The sequence below is a fragment of the Lynx canadensis genome, chromosome C1 (genome assembly GCF_007474595.2).
Source record: "Lynx canadensis isolate LIC74 chromosome C1, mLynCan4.pri.v2, whole genome shotgun sequence".
Lineage (NCBI taxonomy): Eukaryota > Metazoa > Chordata > Mammalia > Carnivora > Felidae > Lynx > Lynx canadensis.
In genome coordinates this window covers 143,155,984-143,174,770 of record NC_044310.1, presented here as the reverse complement: position 1 = coordinate 143,174,770, position 18,787 = coordinate 143,155,984, and positions in this window count along the sequence as shown.

Below are 18,787 nucleotides of genomic sequence, written 5' to 3'. Positions count from 1 at the left end.
TAAACCAAAAGCAGAATCAGAACTATAAATATAGAAAACAAACTAAGGTTGACAGAGGGAGGAAGGGTGAGTGGTTGGACAAAATGGGTGAGGGGGAGAGGGAGATACAGGCCTCCAGTTATGGAATGAGTAAGTCACAGGAATAAAAAGCAGAGCATAAGGAATACAATCAATGATAGTGTAACAGTAATGTAATGGGACCGATGGTAGCTATACTTGTGAACATAACAGTGTATAAACTTGTCATATCACTAAGCTGTACACCTAAAACTAATGTAACACCATATGTCAACTATACTCAAATAAAAAATGAAAAAAATAGTATTTTATGACTCCAATCCTAGACATCCATCTACTACATACAGGCTTGTGTTTTCTTTTTGCCTTACAAACTTAAACAACTCTAGGTACTACATCTCAAAGCTCAGTATTCTATACTACACTGCTATTTGTGAGCATTGTTAAACATACCAGTCCACATCCAGGTCTAATTGAAAATTTTGTCAGTCCTAAAACTGGCCTTAAGTTATATGTAGAAATAATGAATCTTAAATTTCTCAGTTTGCAAATTTATTATACATGAGCCAATGGAATGTAGAAATTTATTCCAGGATTCACTAATAATTCAAGGCATTATATGTAGGAAAAATGGATCATTCAGTTATTTTTCATTATCTTGTTTTAGTTGAAATGCCCACACAGTAGGGATTATCTTTCATCACAGGCTCTGAATCCTCCTGATTTCCTAGAAAAATTAGACGATGAGTACATCATCTAAAGATGCAGGCAAGCATATTTTAAAGTACCAGAGAAACTGAAAGCTTTGGGATACAGACTTAGTTACTGCATTTAAGTGGATTTCAAGAAAATTGAACAAATTTTAATGAAATAGATATGGAATGAAACCATGCCAACTCTCACCCACTTTAACATAATTCTTTGCCAATCCCTGGCATCATCCTAGGTGATTGCAAGAACCACGTGATCTATTCATCCAAGCCCTTATAGTTCCTATACCCCATCAGCTGAAGGTTAAGGTTAATCCTGCAATTCAACTGCTCTATACTCCTATTCATCTGCCTATGCAATCACTTGAATTGATGCCATGACAGACTTGAGAATTCTAATTTCAGTGGCCCACAGAAATCTCTTTTGTCTCCTCTGGAAAATATCATCCGCATTCTCTTGGTGTCTTTTCCAAGACTTTCTCTCTTTATTCAAGCATCTCAGCCTAATATTTTCCTCATTCTTTCTCATCAAATGATATGACCTCCTACTTCACAAAGTAAGCACACATGAAACAGGATAATCAGGCTTGAATTGTCCAATGTCCCCACCCCTGAAAAAAATAAAAACAGATTTCTTTCTTTTTTAAGATTGGGGTTTTACTGTTTGTTTATTTTGAGAGAGAGAGAGAGTATGCAGGGGAAGGGCAGAGGAAGGGGGAGAGAATCCCAAACAGGCTCCCACCAGCAAAGAGCCTGATGTGCAGCTCAATCTCACAAACTGTGATATCATGACCTAAGCAAAAACCAAGAGTTGGATGCTTAACCAACTGAGCCACCAAGGCACCCCAAAAACCCAGACTTCTATTTGTACTTTTTGCCCTCCAGTTTCAGAGGATGAGGTGGCCCTGCTCCTGCTCGAAACCAGCTCCTATTCCAATTCTTTACTGCTCCCTCTTCCTCTCTCTTCTCTGAGAGTTTCCTATATTAGTTATTCCTTCCCTTTCTGCATCTTCAGCCTTTTCCTGTTAACTGATCCTTTACTTCAATTTATACAACTACCCACATTCTCTTGTCCTTTTTTAAAAAATCAAAGCCATACTTGGACCCTGTGTGCCACCAAAGCTCCTCTTTTCTTTTCTTCGATAATGAATCGACTTTTTAAATTAACTTCATTTACTATCTTCACTTCCTTAATAATGATTCCCTTTGCTACAGTCCAGTTCTGCTCCCTCCACACTTGCAGGATCTCTGGCAAAGGTCATAAACCACTTCCTATTACCCTCACCATTTCTCTGAAACTGCCCTGTTTGAAATAATAAAGATGTAATATCCAAATTCAGTTGGCGTTTTGCAATCCTAATATTAGCCTTCCTCCCTGAATTTTTAGAATTAACAACTACCTTATTCTCAAAATTCCCTATTCTCTTGAATTCCATAACCTCCTCCCACTCCTGCCTTTTCCTCAATCTCTCTGACCATTTACCCTCAGTCTTCATAGATCTTTAAAATCTGCCCCTCCCTTAAATGTTGCCCCTCCCCAAGCACCTGTCTCACATTGTTTTTTACATTCTCACTGCACTGTCTCTCTTCAAAGGCATCTTTTCTATTCTCATGATTTTACTATGCGTACGTGTTTATGACTCCTACTGCTGACTTTGATTTGACATCTAACTGTGTCTTTCTCTATTTCCCTAAGGTGAAAGCTTAGGTTATTGATTTTATATCTCTCTCCTAACATATCCACTTAATGCTATAAATCTCCCTCTGAGCCATGCTTAATGGTAATCCACAAATTTTGATAAGTTGTATATTCACTTACATTTAGTTGAAAATATTTTTAAATTTCTTTTGAGGCTTCTTCTTTGACCCATATGTTCTTAGAGTGTTTTGTTTAATTTCCAGAGATCTGGGGATTTTCCAGTTTGCTTTGTGTTATTGATTTCCAGTTTAATTCTATTATGATCTGAGAATGTGTTTTGTATGATCCCTTTTTTTGTAAATTTTTATGATGTATATGGAGTATTTTATGGCTCAGAATTTGTTGTATCTTGGTGAGTGTTCCCTGTGAGCCTGAGGAGAATTTGGATTCTGTGATTGTTAGGTGGAATAGTCTCTAGTGTCAATTAGATCAAGGTGATTGATAGTGAAGTGTGGGTCCTCCATATCTTTACTTGTTATCTGCCTCCTTGATCTATCAATTACTGACAGGGAGGTATTAAAGTCTTGAATATAACAGTAGATTTGTCGGTTTCTCCTTTCTGTTCTACCAGTTTTTGTCTCCTATATTTTGATGCTCTTTTGTTAAAGGCATGCACATTTACAATCGTTTTGTCTTCTTGTGGGATTTACCCCTTTATCATTATGTCATGATCTACTTTATTGAAGTCTTTTCTGAAGACTGCTTTGTCTAAAATGAATATAGCTACTCCAATTTTCTTTTTATTAGTGTTGTCACAGTATTTTTATCTCTCCCTTCACTTTTAACCTATCTGCATCATTATATTTGAAGTGATTTTTTTTAGACAACATAGAATTGAGTCTTATTTTTTTAACCATGCTGGCAATGTCTTTTTACTGGTTTATCTAGACCATTCACATTTAAAGTGTCTAGTGGTATAGTTGGATTAATATTTACCATGTTTATTACTGTTTTATATTTGTTTATTTTCCTTCTTTCTGCTTTTTTTTTTGTTGTTGTTGTTGATATGATTCTAATTCGTCTCCTCTTTTAGGCTATCATGTATACTTCTTTTTTAAAATCACTTTAGTTACTACCCTAGAGTTTACAAACATGTATTTTAAACTGGCCTATGTCCACTTTCAAATAACTTTATACTGTTTCACATGTAAAACAGGTGCCTCATTAACAGAATATTCCCAGTTCCTCCCTTTGATCTTTTATGACCTTGCTGACATTGATTTCAATTATCCATATTCTATAATCACGAAAACATGATTACTGTTGTTGCTTTAAAAACACAAGTATCTTTTAGCTTAAAGATAAAAAATATGTATTTTTTCTTCACTCATTATTTCTCCAATGCTACCTTTTCTTTATATAGATCCATGTTTTGACCCATATTATTTTCCTTATGCCTAAAGAATTTCTTTTAGCGTTTCTTGCAGAAAGGGTCTGTTCGTGATGACTTCCCTCAGTTTCTGTTTGTCTGAGAAAGTATCTATCCTTACTTCTAAAGAATAATATCACTAGATGTTGAATTCTAGGTTGGTGGTTTTGTGGTTTTTAACACTTCAAATATTGCACTCCTCTCTTCCTACTTGCACGATTTCTGATTACAAGTCTGCTTTAATTCCTATCCTAGCTCCTCTATAGGTAATATACATTTTCCCCTCTGGCGTCTCTTAAGATTTTTCTTTTGTCTTTGATTTTCTGCAGTGTGAATACGATATACCTAGGTATGTTTGATTTGGTTTGGTTTAGAATTTATCCTGCTTAGTGTTCTTTGAGCTTCTTGGATCTATGATTTGTTATCTATCCTAAATGTTGCAAGCCTCTCAACTATTATTGCTTCAAATATTCTGCTTCCTTCTCTCTTTCATCTATTTCTGGTTTTCCAATTACATATATGTTATACCTTTGATATTGTCCCAAAATTATTTTCATTCTATTTTCTCTTTGAATTTAAGTTTGGGACATTTCTATTGCCCTATCTTCAAGCTCAAGCTCACTGAATTTTTTTCCTCAGCCGTGTCAAGTCTACTGATGTGTACCTAGAAGGCAGTCTTCATTTTTGTTATGCTGTTTTTAATTTATAGAATTCCTTTTCATTCTTCCTGCTTGCATAATCATCTGCTTTTGTATGGTGTCTACTGTTTTTTATTATAGCCCTTAGCACATGAATTACAGTTATTTTAAAAACCCTGTCTGATAATTTTAACATCTGAATCTGATTTTGATGATTGCTTTGCCTTTCAGACTGTTTTTTCTTGCCTTTGGCATGCCTTGTAATTTTCTGTGGAAAGCTACTGCGATTATATATATATATATATATATATATATATATATACTGAGATATAGGAACTGAAATAAATATGCCTTTATTGTGAGGATTTAAATGAATCTGGCTAGAAGTTATATTGTATTTAATGTTTGCCAGAGGCTTTGAATTCCTCTCACATCCTTTTCTTGTTTTGGTCTTCTCTTGACTTTGCGCTTCCCTAAATACTCCCCTCAGAGAAAGTCTGCATCTTGCAGCTCTTTCAGCTGCAATCCACTGCTTTTATACTAGAGCCCTGTTGGTATGATGGTAAGATGTGGGGAAGGTGAGCATTCTCTAATCTGTTCAAATCCCAGTCGTTTAGTGGCCCTGTAACTCTGGGCTGCATATGACTTTCACGTGTTTCTCTTGTGCCAGTCCCATAACTCCCTTCCTTGGCGGCAGTATTCACAATCCATTTACCTAAAGCCCCAACCTGTGTTGACTATGTTCCTGCCTTAGATGAGAGAAGAAAACTGCAAGGGCCTTGGACTGAAGGAACTCCCTTTCCCCTGCTCCCTTTTGCCTAGAGATCACATCTTTGCTATGTATGGAGGATGCTCTGGATGTGTCTCTCAATTGCTCATTTGTTCTCTTTGCCTGTGCCCGGAGAGGCTATTTCTCATATTTTCACCAGGAATTCCTAGAGCTAGAGATCATAAAAGTGTGGGGAACACCCTAAAACTTTGTGTCCTAGGAGTTTGAACTATCACCCAAAGTAACTGAAAGCATTATATATGATAATGTACTTATATCATTGAGCTTATTGCTGACACATAATACTCAATGGCCAATTTTACTGTTATAGTAACAACAGCTGTAGGTCCCACATTTTATTTGAGAAATACAGAAATAATTAAAACTGCTCTCAAGGAGTCATTTGTCAATAAGAAAGATAGAAACTATATATATATATATATATATATATATATATATATATGTATGTATATATATGTATACATATCATATATATGATATACTATTATAATTTCTATAATACGTACTAGCTGCATCTCTGCATCTCACTGCCTGGTGAGAATAAGGTATACTGGGGATGTATGATGTATTATTTCCTAAAAAAGATATTAAAAAATCAGTCAACCAATAATGATTTAGTAACTATTACTTGGCTAGCACTGGGGTAAGGCATTGTTAATACTTAACCACAGCTTTAACTTGATATTTTGATCTTCAAAAGCAGAAAGAGCAAGTCATATTATTTTCATTTTAAGAAAAATGGTGATCAAAGAGGATAAGTGACTTTCCCAAGTTCTTATAACAAGCTGTTAGAAAAAAGACCAGGTTTCAGGGGTGCCTGGGTGACTTAGTTAAGCATCTGACTCTCCATTTCGACTCAGATCATGATCTCCAGTTTGTGAGGTCCACAGCACAGAGCCTGCTTGCAATTCTCTCACTGCCTCTCTCTGCCTCTCTCTGCCCCTCCCCTATTTGGGCTCGCTCGTTCTCTCTCTCTCTCAAAATAAAATAACTAAACTTTAAAGAAAAAAGACCAGGTTTTTAGGACACATACACTTTACAGCAGCTCCTTTTGGTTATACTAAACTAAATATTCTTATTCTTATACAAAGGAATATTTTTTCCCTCTCAGATTCAGCAATCACTCGTCTCAGAGCAGTTTCAAGGAGAACAGGATAAAAATTCCCCATATCAATATATTTTGAAACAGATTTGTCATCTAGAGCTTTCTATATCATCTAAAAAAATTTCAGTTGAAAATGAGAATGTTGCAATAATTAGCTGTCTAGCATATTTTCCCCAATTCTAAACTGAATCATATCTAAAGTAGAGATTAGATTGTACATTGTAAAATGAATGGGGAACTTGATCTTACAGGAGTCAAAATATCAACATAGGCTAGAGTGGGTATAAAATTGGAAAACTGGGACTCACTTAGCTCGGCACTTAAATCACCTGAAGTGTAGAAAAGGCAATTCTAAAATTTCTGAGACAGCTACTCTGCTGGGAAATAATGGATTAAATTATCAGTTAGTTTTTCTTTATTGAGGATTGTAACACCCTATATACAATGAAGAAATGGCTTACACATCTGCCATGAAGTGAGTGAGAAGAACGATCTAGACCTCAAATGGAAGTTTCCCATTTTCTGCCAATGTAGCAGAGCACACTCAACTCACAGGGAGATTACAGTGTCTTACCAAAAACATCTTCAAAACTAAATTTTATAAGTTTCCATTTGTGCTTAGTAATACAATGCTACCATGTCAGAGTGCCTGGCTTCCTGTTAGTTTCCCAAAGAAAATTCAGAATAATAACTTCATGGGTAAAGGATAAATTCTTTATTGGACTAGATGCTTTAGGACACATAGTCTATTAATTATCCTATTAGGCGGTCATCTCAGAGAGGGACCCTGAAATTAACAACTATTTTGTACAACTATTTTGTACAACTATTTTGTTGTATGTATACATAAACTGAAATTAAGACACACTTCCAGTTTCCGCTTGAATTTGGAGAGCTATAAATGGCGTCACTCTTTTCTTAAAATAACAGCAGTAAAAAGAAAAGCCAAAGAAATCACAAGTTTTGGGGGTTTTGTTATGTTTTGTTTTTTTTTATTTTTTTGAACCCATCAAAAAGTTGAGATCACAGGGCAACCAACTAGCCCAAAATCTGATGAGATAAAGTACACAGCAGGAGCACTTTCTTACCAGGGGGAAATATTGCTAGAAAACAGAAGAATTCAGTCGGAATTGTTAACAAATTCACAGGGGTCCTGCGTGGGCTAGAGAAAGTGTGGGCCCCTGGGGGCGAGAGATACAGAATGAGCTCACAAATACTTATAATCTCTTTTTCATGGATCTCAGCAAATGGTCACAAAAAAAATTAAAAATTAAGGAAGGAAGGAAGGAAGGAAGGAAGGAAGGAAGGAAGGAAGGAAGGAAAGAAGGAAAGAAGGAAAGAAGGAAGAGAGAGAGGGAGGGAGGGAGGGAGGGTCAGAGGGAGGGAAGGGAAAAAGAAAAGAACAGAACAGAACTGGACAATTCTCTAAAGGTGTAGGCTTAGAAAAGGAGAACATCAGCCACTGTAGGAAAAGCATGAAATCCTACTCAGATTCTCCTTCCCTATCATCACTCCAAAGTTTTGGACTGGGGAGAGAGAATGAATAGTGTTGCTCTTAGGGCACAGTGAAACCCATTCTATCTGGGGAAGAAAATAGGAGAAAAACATTCTGTCCTTGGGAAGGAGGTAGAAATGTGTACTAGGCTCAGAAAAATAGCTGGAAGAGGATCAGAAGCACCAAAAATGCCACATTTCAGAAACTCAAGGGCACAGCACCTACTCAAAGCTAAGCTTTCTTTAGAACAGAATATTTCTCCCCTATCCACCACTTTGAGAAAAACAAATATTTCAAATAACACTGAAGTATTGCTGGAAGAAGGACAGGAGAGAGACAAGAGGGTGAAGAGAGAAGCTATCTGAAGCAAAACTCATAGAGACCCAGAGCTCAGAGTTGAGTATATAAAGAGAAAATCCCTCTGGTAAATGATCCCCAGCCCTAAATACAAAATATCCCAAGAAAAATTTGAAACCTGTGGTTCTCTTAAGGTATCTACAGCTACAAAAAATCCTAACACAGTTCAATTCCAAACTAGATTGACTCATATCACCACCATACCACCACACTACAGGGTTAATAGAAGGAAAAGCATGACCATTTTCTATAATAAAAGCTATTTAACTCAAGGACACCTGGATGGCTTAGATGGCTAAGTGCACAACTTTTGGTTTCAACTTAGGGCATGATCTTGTGGTTTGCAAGTTCAAGCCCCACCTCAGGCTCTGCAGTGATGGTGCAGAGACTGCTTGGTATTTCTCTCTCTTTCTGACCCTCTTGCTGATCATGCTTGTTCTCTCTCTCTCTTTCTCTCTCTCTCTCAAAATAAATAAATAATAAAATAAAATAAAAATAGTAAGTCAAATAATAAAAAATGGCTCAATTAGGCCAAGCAAAGGCAGAAATGTTGAAGAAATGGTATAAATAGAAAAATGACAGCAAGATTGTAGATTTTAATCCAAGCTTATCAGTAATTACACAAAATGCAAATAATATAAAAATAACTTTTAGGAGGCAGACTTTCAGGTTGAATAAAAAAGCAAGACCCAACTACATGCTGATGTGAAAAGAATTTCACTTTAAATATAAAATATAGTTAACAGTGAGATGTCAGATAACCCATGGATCCATGGATTAAATAAGAAATCAAAAGAGGACTTTAAAAAAAAGATGACTTGGGGCGCCTGGGTGGCGCAGTCGGTTAAGCGTCCGACTTCAGCCAGGTCACGATCTCGCGGTCCGTGAGTTCGAGCCCCGCGTCGGGCTCTGGGCTGATGGCTTGGAGCCTGGAGCCTGTTTCCGATTCTGTGTCTCCCTCCCTCTCTGCCCCTCCCCCGTTCATGCTCTGTCTCTCTCTGTCCCAAAAATAAATAAAAAAAAAAAAAAACGTTGGAAAAAAAAATTAAAAAAAAAAAAAAGATGACTTAAAATATTTTTAACTGAATTAAAATGAAAACACAACATATCAAAATTTATAAGATTCTACTAAATAGTACTTCAAAAAAATAAATAGTACTTCAAGGAAAATTTATGGCAATAAATATCTATGTTAGAAAAAAATAAAAGTTCTCAAATTAATAACTTTATAATCCATCTTAAGAAATTAAAAACGATGAGCATATTAAATTCCTTCTCACCCTGGCATCTGTGGCCACAGGCAGTTCCTGTGGCACCAGGCTTCCATGAACCCAGTCTTCTAACTCATCCCAACTCTGGCTGGCTCCCATGGCCCTGAGTAGCTCCTGTGGCACCAGGCTCCCAGTGGGCTCAAGCAAACTCAGTTCCCAACATCCCAACACTGGCTAGCTGTCCATAGCCCTGAGTGGTTCCTGTGGCATTAGGCTTCCGATCAACATTTGCAAACCCAGGCTCCAGTTGCTGCCTATGAATCCTGGGTCCCAGGGGCCCTGTGCCAAACCAACTACCACCTTTCCAGGGTTTTGATATGCATCAGCACCAGGCCACCCAAAGACTGAAGCAGCAAGCCCACCCATGGACATCACCAGACCACCCACCCAGAATCTCTAGATGGGCTGACTGATGAAGGGTATTGCTTCCTGAAGCCAATATATAAATACTAGAGGAGGTGTCTACATCTTCAAACATGTAGACACCAATACAAGGCCATCATATTCACAAATAATCAAGGAAATATGACACCACCAAAGAAAACTAATAAAATTCCAATGACAGACCTAAAGAGAGATCTATGAATTATCTGACAAATGATTCAGATTAATCCTCTTAAAGTAATTCAGTGAACTGCAGGAATACACAAATAGACAACTAGATGAAATTTGGAAAACAATGAACATACAAAATGAGAAGTTCAACAAGCAGAAACTATTTTTTAAAAAGAATCGTCAAGTTGAAGACTACAATGACTGAACTGAAGAATTCAATAAAGAGCTTCAACAATAAACTCAACCAAGCAGAATAAAGGATTAATGAACTAGAAGATAGGTTATTTGACAAAATAGAGGAAAAAAAGAAGAATGAGGGGCACCTGGGTGACTCAGTCAGTTAAACATCAGACTGTTGATTTCAGCTCAGGTCATAATCTCACGGTTTACAGGATGAAGCCCCACGTTGGGCTCTACACTGACAGCACAGAGCCTATTTGGGATTCACTTTCTCCCTTTCTCTCTGCCCTTCCCCCTGCTTGCTTGCTCTCTCTCTCTCTCAAAATAAATAAATAAACATTTAGAAGAAGAAGAAGAAGAAGAAGAAGAAGAAGAAGAAGAAGAAGAAGAAAGAATGAAAGAGAGTGAAAACAGCCTACATCAATAATAGGATACCACAAAATAAATAACCTACATATTGAAGATCCAGGAGAAGTGAGAAATAAAAGAGCAGAAAGCTTATCTAAAGAAATAATGGCTGATTTTCCAAATCTGGGGAGATATTTAGATATCCAATTTCATGAAGCTAATAGGTCACCATGAAATTTCACCCAAATAATCTTCTCTGAGACACATTTTAAAAAACTGTCGAAAATCAAAGACAAAGATAGATCCCCAAAATAAACCCATTCATGTACAATCAAGTAACATTTGAGGGAGAGCCAAGAAGATACAGTGGGGAAAGGATAATGTCTTCAATAAATGATGTGAGTAAAACTGGATAACCACATGCAAAACCATGAAATTGGACCCCTATCTTGTGTCACTCACAAAAATTAACTCAAAATGGATTGAAGACTTCAATTTAAGACCCGAATGTATAAAACTATTATAAGAAAACAGGGGAAAATCTCTCTTGAAATTGGTCTTGGCAAAATTTTTTTGGATATGACAAATAAAGCACAAGCAGCAAAAGCAAAAATAAACAAGTGGGGATTATACTAAATTTAAAATCTTTACAGCAAAAGAAATACTCAACAAAATGAAAAGGCAACTTATGAAATGGGAGAAAATATTTGCAAATCATCTATCTGATAAAGGGTTAATATAAAAAATATATAAGGAAGTCACACAACACAGTAGCAAAAAACCCAAACAAAATGATTTAAACATGACCAAAGATATACAAATGGCCAAATACATGAAACAGTGCCAATATCACTAATCATCAGGGAAATGCAAATTAAAACCACAATGAAGTATTTCCTCACACATGTTAGAATGGCTAACATCACAAAGAAAACAGGTAACAAATGCTGTTGATGTGGAAAAAAGAAAACACTTATGCACTCTTATTGGGAATGTAAATTGGTGTAGACACTATGGAAAACAGTATGGAGCTTCTCCAAAAAATTAAAAATAGAATTTCTATATGATCCAGCAATCTCACTTCTGGGATATATCCAAAGAAAATAAAATCACTATCTCAAAGAGATTATCTGTACCTCCATGTTCACTGCAGCATTATTCATAGTACCTAAGACTTGAAAACAACCCAGGTGTCCAATGACAGATGAATGGATAAAGAAGACGTATGATATATAAAAAATGGAATATTATTTAGCTACAAAAAAGAATGAAATCTTGCCATTTGTGATAACATGGATGGACCTTGAGAATATTACGCTAAGAGAACACAGACAGAGAAAGAAAAGCACTATATGTTCTCACTTAGGTGTATAATCTAAAAAAGGCTGAACTCATAAAGTGTAGAATGGTGGTTTCCAGAGGCTGGGGGTGGTAAAAATGGGGAGGCATTGGCCAAATTAAATTCTCAGCAATAAGATAAATAAGATCTGGGGATCTAATGCACAATAGAGTGACTATAATCAGCAATACTATATATGTTATTACAACACACACACACACACACACACACACACATACACACACATACACACACACGATGATTACATGAGGAAATGGAGCTGTTAACTAACCTTATTGTGGTAATCATTTTATAATATATATATATATAATATATATATATATATATATATATGAATCTAACTATCATATTGTCATATTGTACCTCTAAAACTAACACATGTTGGGGTATCTGGTGGTACCAGATATCAGTTGGTAGAGCATGTGGCTCTTGATCTTGGAATTGTGAGTTTAAGCCCCACGTTGGGTATAGAGATTGTTTAAATAAATTATCTTAAAAAATAAATAAAACACACATATTTTACATCAATAATAGCTCAATAAAGCTGGGGGGAAATAAAATAAATCTATGGAATCAGAATCTGAAGAAAAAGATAAACAGATCAATAAAACAGACTCCAGAATATATCCACACATACATGGGCAATGGACTTTGGGCAAAGGTATGCAGGCAATTGAGTGAATAAAGACAGTCTTTTCAACAAATGGTGTTGGAACAATTGCATATTCATGTGAGTAAAAAAAAAAAAAAAAGGAAAGAAAATTTGATCATTACCTCACTCCATATATGAAAATTAACTCAAACTGTATACTTACCTCTAAAACCTAAGACTCCAGAAGACTTTATAGGAGAAAACAAGACAAAAAACTATTGTGACAGATTAGGCAAAATTTTCATAGATATTTCGCCAAGTTATGACTCATAGAAGAAAAATATTGAACTTTACTAAAATAAAAGTAGCAGTGCCTGGGTGGCTCGGTTGGTTAAGTGTCAGACTTCGGCTCAGGTCATAATCTCATGGTCCGCGAGTTCAAGCCCCGCGTCGGGTTCTGTGCTGACAGCTCAGAGCCTGTGTTTCAGATTCTGTGTCTCCCTCTCTCTCTGCCCCTCCCCTGTTCATGCTCTGTTTCTCTCTGTCTCAAAAATAAATAAAACATTAAAAAAATTTAAAAAATAAAATAAAATAAAAGACATTCTCTGTGAAATGAGACATTCTCTGTGAAAGACATTATTAAAAGGATGGAGAAGAGAGACATAGACTAGGAGAAAATATTTACCAATCACAAAACTGACAAGAGACTTGAATCCAGAAAACATAAAGAACTCTCAAATGCAACAATAAGAAAAAAAAACCCTATATAAAAATGGTCAAATGATTTGGATATTTCACTGAAGTGGTTATGCAGATGGTGAATAAGCACAAGAAAAATGTTCAATTCTATCAATAGTTTGGGAAACGTAAATTACAAACACAATGAGATCCTGTCATGTACCTATTAAAATGGCTTAAATTAAAAATAAAAAACAGACTTAACAATATCCCATGCTGGTGAGGATACAAGGCAACTGGAAATCCCACATACTGCTAATGGGAAGATAAAATGGTACAGCCATTTTGGAAAACAGTTTGGAAGTTTCTTATCCAGGTAGACATACATGTGCTCTACGATCCAGCAGTTTCACTCCTTGATATTTACCCATGAGAAATAAAAACGTGCTCTCACAAAAACTTGTATACCAGTGTTTATAGCAGCTTTATCCATAATTACTAAAAACTGGTGCAACTAGAGAATAGATCTAACAACTGGGGAATACTGACACAAGGGAATACTGCTCATAAATTAAAAAGGAGTGAAATACTGATTCATGAAACAATATGGGTCAATCTCACTGCAACTTACTAATTGAAAAAAGCCCAACCAAAACACATAGTGAGAAATTCCATTTCTATGACACTCTGGAAAAGACAGAATAATATGGATAGAAAACATCAGTGGTTGTCAGGGATTGGGGTGAAGAAAGTGCTGACTTCACAGGGGTATCCAGAAGAAGTTTTAGTGGTTGATGAAACTCTTCTGTATAATGATTATGGTATAAACATAGTACTCTAAGTATTTTTCAAAATCTACAGAGATGTACACCGCAAAGTATGAATTTTACTATCACTAACGTTTCATTTTTTTTTAATAAACTGAAATCAAATCAGATGAAAAACTTTTTAAAGGCTCACAGGATTAAAAAAGTGGTCAAAAATTTTTGAATGTTCAATCTAATGGAAAGGCAGTATATATAGAAATTCATACATACCAACAGAAAATTAAATATCTAAAAAGACTGCATGATGTAATTGATCATTAGAGAAAGTATCACTCTGCTTTTTCCTTGAGAGAGAGAGAGAGAGAGAGAAGGAGAGATAGAGTATGCCAAGTGGGGTAGAGGGAGAGAGAGAGAATCCTAAGCAGGCTCCACGCTGACCACAGGGTCAATGCAGGACTTGATCCCACATCCCTGGAATCATGACCTGAGCCAAAACCAAGAGTCGGACACTCAACCAACTAAGTCACCCAGTCACCCCAGAAGATTCAGTCTTAGTCTTGAGCTTGCACCACCTTCCTGTGTATGCTTGGACAAGTCATTTGACCTTCTCAATTTCACCCATGGTAAAATCAGTTGTTATTTTTGTAGGGGAATGACATGGATTTTTCAGCTGGATAAGTAGGCCTCATTTCAAATGCTCTCACCTTCAATTTTTTGTTACATGATGTTGAGCAAGTTATGAAACTTTATGGCGTGCCAGGTTTCACCTATAAAATGGCAATAAAATATTAATGTGCCAATTAAGTTTACTAATGCCCTGTATTTAGTGAGGCCATTTGTAGAAATAGACATCTTCTATATTTGATTACATACAAAAAAAAGCTCTCATGGATAATAAACTAATTACGGTGACTACTTCTGTGGGAGTGTAAACAATGGGAATTTGCTGGAAAGGAGAAAAGAACAGGAGGGAGACTTGTAAAAAAATGTTTGCTAATAAATAACGTGAATGATTTAACTATCCAAAACACAAATAAAAATGTAAATAGATAAGATATAAAGAAACCATTCCAGGACCTGGCATTCAGACGGCATTTATAAGATATTCCAGGTGGTGACGGGGGTGGGCACTGCCATAATTGAGCTGGCCTACAAAGGATTCAAGAGGGTGGAGTTCATTCTAACACGCAAATACTGCTACAAAAAATAAGCCGAGTATAGTCTCATTGGTGGATGCTATTTGGGTACTTAATAGCCTTTAGGTAATTGTCAATATTTACAAATCAAGACTTCCCCGATAGAACACCCCTTTAACCAGACATTTTACTCTCATTTTGCTATTATCTCATTTTTTGAAACTAGCAGGAGATTATCTATTTTTTTAATTAATTTTTTTTTCACAAATCAACTTCTAAGTCTTATTCTTAAATAATCATACTGTGTTATTCTAAGTATTAAGGTAGTGGTCTTGCTATGTAGTTTTGAGCAAATGTTTAAAGTCCCATTCACGTAAAAAGAAAAACCTTACTTCATTTTAGCAGCATTAAAAGAGAGCATTTCAGCACGGTCACCTGTCACATAATACAGTACATGGCAGTTTAATGTAGCATGCTGTAATTCCTCATGACAACATGCTTCCGTGGGTCAAAACCATGCAGTCTGGTTTCATAACAATTGATTTTACAAAAAGTGGGTAAATTTATGCAGTAGGAATTATGATGATAGGTTATACAGCTTCTTATTACCCACTGGCAACCCCTCCCTTTCTCATTTCTTGCTGTCATGTCACTGAGTCATCAAAGAAGTGCCCCCATTCAGAAGGATGCTGCCCTTCATCAGCTGTTGTCAGCTGTCCTAACAAGGCAAATGTTTTCCTGGTTTAGTTCTGCCAATACAGATTTTGTCACTGAAGTCTACTGTTGCCTAGGAAATTCATGGGTATGACATGCTGTGTGGCATTCCATTATCTAGGGCCCTGTCTGACATTTTACACGATTGCAGACAAACCACTATTTTAAAACACTTCATCCATTCAACATTTGGTGAACAAAATAGAAAATTAAATTAATAGTAAATATTTCTTACTGTGCATAATCATGTATAGCAACCTGATGTTACTAGAAAAGAACATACACATTCATTCTTTTTTTACATCTGTGTTGTATTATAATGACTGTGTTTTCCCTCCTTCAAAGATACACTGAATTATGTCCAGCACAGGGTTGTCTTCTCTAATTTTATTTACTTGAAAGCTCTACCACTCTTAACGAATATTAATTCTCATTAGCATCTCAATACTTCCATTTTATCAGCCAACATACGTTCCACAGTATGCTGTATTTTTATTTCAGTTCATCCTCAAAGAAATTCTGGAAGATAGATATCATATCCATTTTACAGATGAGGAAACTGAGGCTCAGAGAACTAAAGAAAATGGACAAAGTCACACAGATATAAACAGGAGAAAAAGGACTGGAACTTTATCTGAGTGATTCTCCAAATAAGCTCTTTCTAATATATCATGTTTGCTCCCCTCAAGACCAAGGAACATCATTTGTATTTTCCCCCTTCTATTATCCTTTACAGCACCTGACAGAATAAGTACATAATGTTGAGAGACAATTCTTCATGGCATTTCTGTACATCCTCGGACTATTGTTCTAATGATGCTTGTATAGCAAACAGCTTGTATAGCAAACAGGAGACAGATAGCGTCTCCTTTTGGGGCAGAAGATTTGTGTTCTGTCCAGGATAATAAAGATCATGTCTTCCTATGGAGCAGAGGTTAGGAAGGTTTTGCTAGCAGTCTCTTTGAGAGATTGGAGGCATGGGAGGGGGATGGCATCCTAAGCTCACTGTCCTCAACTGTGACACAAACCCATTGTTTCTGCTTCATCCATTTGGGCCGCTTTGCACACCTCCCATGGGAGCTGGGGGTGAAAGAGAACTGAACCAATAGAAACAAAACCAATGATAGAAGCTCATATTTCCTGCTGTGCTGAGTAATATAGTCCCAGTAGTCTTACATGGCTAGCTAACTTGTTAGCTTTTATGCAGAACAGAATTGCAGACCCCTCTTAGTTCTTGACAATAACAGGTACACTATACCTATTGACTTTTTTTTAAGTTTATTTATTTATTTTGAGAGAGAGAGAGCCCATGAGCAGGTAGGAGAGGGGCAGAGAGAGAGAGGGAAATAGAGAATCCCAAGCAGGCTCCACATTCCACGCAGAGCCCAATGCAGGGCTTGATCTCATGAACTGTGAGATCATGATCTGAGCCAAAATCAAGAGCCAGAAACTTGACCAACTGAGCCACTCAGTCATTCCTATACCTGTTGACTTTTTAAGTATATCAGGCAGTATTCAGTATTTTTTTATTTATTTGTTTGTTTATTTTTAATGTTTATTTATTTTTGAGAGAGAGATCATGAGCAGGGGAGGGGGAGAGAGAGAGGGAGACAGAAGACAAAGCAGACTCCAGGCTCCTAGCTGTCAGCACAGAGCCCAACACAGGGCTCGAACTGTGAAACATGAGATCATGACCTGAGTCAAAGTCAGACACTTAACCGACTGAGCCACCCAGACACCCCCCAGTATTTTGAAATTTAGTGAACCATGAGTGCATAAAAACTCTGCTATGAATGATGTTTTACTAAAGAGTATTTTGCTTAGACAGAGAATCTATTTTCTGATACACAGTAACAGAACTTGATATAACTGACTAAGCAGACACACAAATGCCTTATCTCTTTTATAAAACTGAATAGTAATTTCTATCAAAATAAATAAATAGATAAATAAATCCATTTTCTATTCTGATCAACCAGACCATATTGTAATCTAATTAGGGTTATCAGATCAATAATTGTAATAATAAGTAAAGAGAATCCTTGACTCCCGTTGCCCAAAGCAAATGAGATTGGATTTCAGGTTCTATTGTGTATCATTATAAAAAGACATTATACAGTATTTTTCTCTACCAAAAAAAAAAATAGCTTAACATCGTTTCAAATATGTTATTTGCCTAGTATAGATCCTCGCATCAGCTGACTCACATGTAACTTGCCATTGCTTTTAGCCATTTAAACTGCAAATACAAGCAAGAATTAATCATTCTCTATTGCTTTTGCTCTCATATATCTTCCTAAATTAAAGGATTCTGATCTTTAAACTCCCTTGACTAATTTATGAGCAGAGTTATGCAATGTGAACCATGGGAAGATCACACTGCTTTAGAAGACAGTACAGAGGAATAAAAAATTGGACAAGGTTAAGGTAAATTAAGACAGGCTTTGAGTGGGGGTTGGGATAAAATCAAGAAGCTGACATTCAAGGATTTTAGCATGATTCATCTTTTCCTTTCTAGGTTAGGTTTTGAATTTTTTAACTCAAAAATCCTATGACACTAGTAATCTAAAGAGGAGTAGAGAAGGATGTGAACCTAAAAGAAAAAACATAGGCTGATTAAATAATGGCAAGTTTTTAAATATTCAGTGAGTATTTGACACTTGAATGTGTTATTTGGAAAAATTCAGGATAGACACAGAACCCAGATTCCTGCATATCTGGTTTTGAAATAAATTTCTCTATTCTGTCCGTAGAATCTGTTTTTTTTTTCCCCCAGGGTCACTTTAGACAGATGACCTAAGTGGGTAAAAAAGAAGGAAGATGCCCAAGAGCATGGCAGCTGCTACAAGTGTCCTGTGGCTTTTCCTATGGCTCAGAGTGCAGCTGACAACACAATGTATTTTACATCACTAGAGGGGAACCAGCCCTCTTCTTAACGTGCTGCATTTCACTCTTACTGTTCCCAACTACATCCTCCTCTGTCAACTGTCTGCTTAGCCAGTGCT